The sequence below is a fragment of the Primulina tabacum genome, chromosome 6 (assembly GCF_025594145.1).
Source record: "Primulina tabacum isolate GXHZ01 chromosome 6, ASM2559414v2, whole genome shotgun sequence".
NCBI lineage: Eukaryota > Viridiplantae > Streptophyta > Magnoliopsida > Lamiales > Gesneriaceae > Primulina > Primulina tabacum.
This window is the reverse complement of record NC_134555.1, coordinates 33,909,570-33,910,844: the sequence shown is the minus strand read 5'-3', so window position 1 is coordinate 33,910,844 and position 1,275 is coordinate 33,909,570. Positions and strand designations below refer to the sequence as shown.

The following is a 1,275-nucleotide window of genomic DNA, read 5'->3' as shown; positions in this document are numbered from 1 at the left end:
TCTTATGAAGGATTATTAGATTGCCTTTCCACTTCAATTAGTCACATAGTTACAAATCTAAACAAACAATAAACGCGAAATGGAAAACATAGGAAAGAAAAAAGAAACAAAGACTCCTTTTTGCTTGGGAATGAAATTATGCCTCCCGACACCCTTTACTATGTTCTATGAAAGGGTGAAATGAATAGTTGTATTTATTGGATATTGGATCCGTCGGGACTGGCGGGGCTCGAACCCGCAGCTTCCGCCTTGACTGGGCGGTGCTCTGACCAATTGAACTACAATCCCAGGAAGGGATCTAGCAGAAGATTTTCTTCTTTTTTAGCTTCGTATGCGGTATTTCTGAAGGACAAGGTGGGTTATACCATCTTATGGTAGATTGGCGAATTATTGGGCCGAGCTGGATTTGAACCAGCGTAGACATGTTGCCAACGAATTTACAGTCCGTCCCCATTAACCACTCGGGCATCGACCCAGGAAGAATCAATTTTAGGCTTATTGGTAATCCATGATCAACTTCCTTTCGTAGTACCCTACCCCCAGGGGAATTCGAATCCCCGCTGCCTCCGTGAAAGAGAGGTGTCCTAAACCACTAGACGATGGGGGCTAACTTGCTCAACCGCCCTCATACTATGATCATAGTATGATCAGTTTTTTGAAATTGTCCATATAATGGAATGGTATGATTAGATCTGAGGAATCTTTGCGTTTTTCAGAGAATGATTGGTCCGTCAGAAAAGAAATGGGAGGGGTCAGTTCTATTTTTTTTGCTTTGATTCATTGTTAAAATGAGATATCCTTATCACACTAAACCAGGAAAGTAACAACCAATAAATCTAGTAAAATAAATCTATTAAGCGAGATCAACAAGTTATTGAAAATCTTCTCTAAAAATTGAGTTCAAGGGGACAAGTAGAATCTCTTCATCACACGATTCAATTAAATATCTTGAAATTTCTTTTATGTGGAATTGGTAACTGTCCATGTTATGTATCAATCAAGTCAATTTTCCTTTATTTTATTCAATTTTCCTTTGAATTGAAGGAAGGCCCTTTGATAAAAGAAGCCCTACCCACAAACAACCAGTACCAAGCGAGTACAAAAGTAATGGCAGAATACCAGAAAAAGTAAGCCTTTGGCTTTCCGAGACTGAGAACCTATAAGACAACTCCAAATTTCGCTGTCTCTCCCCGTACCTGGTGGCCCGGTACACAATGGTATGTGCTAACCCTCTCTCAGGAGAGCCTAAAACTAACTCCCTAGGGTACCTGCCCG

General features: G+C 40.5%; 2 non-coding genes across 2 annotated transcripts; both read right to left on the bottom strand.

Moving 5' to 3' along the window:
• Positions 1-214: 214 nt before the first annotated feature.
• Positions 215-288, bottom strand: TRNAD-GUC (transfer RNA aspartic acid (anticodon GUC)). The gene has a single exon. It is a non-coding gene; the product is annotated as a tRNA-Asp (tRNA).
• A 103-nt stretch (positions 289-391) lies between these two features.
• TRNAY-GUA (transfer RNA tyrosine (anticodon GUA)) lies at positions 392-475 on the bottom strand. The gene has a single exon. It is a non-coding gene; the product is annotated as a tRNA-Tyr (tRNA).
• Positions 476-1,275: the final 800 nt, after the last annotated feature.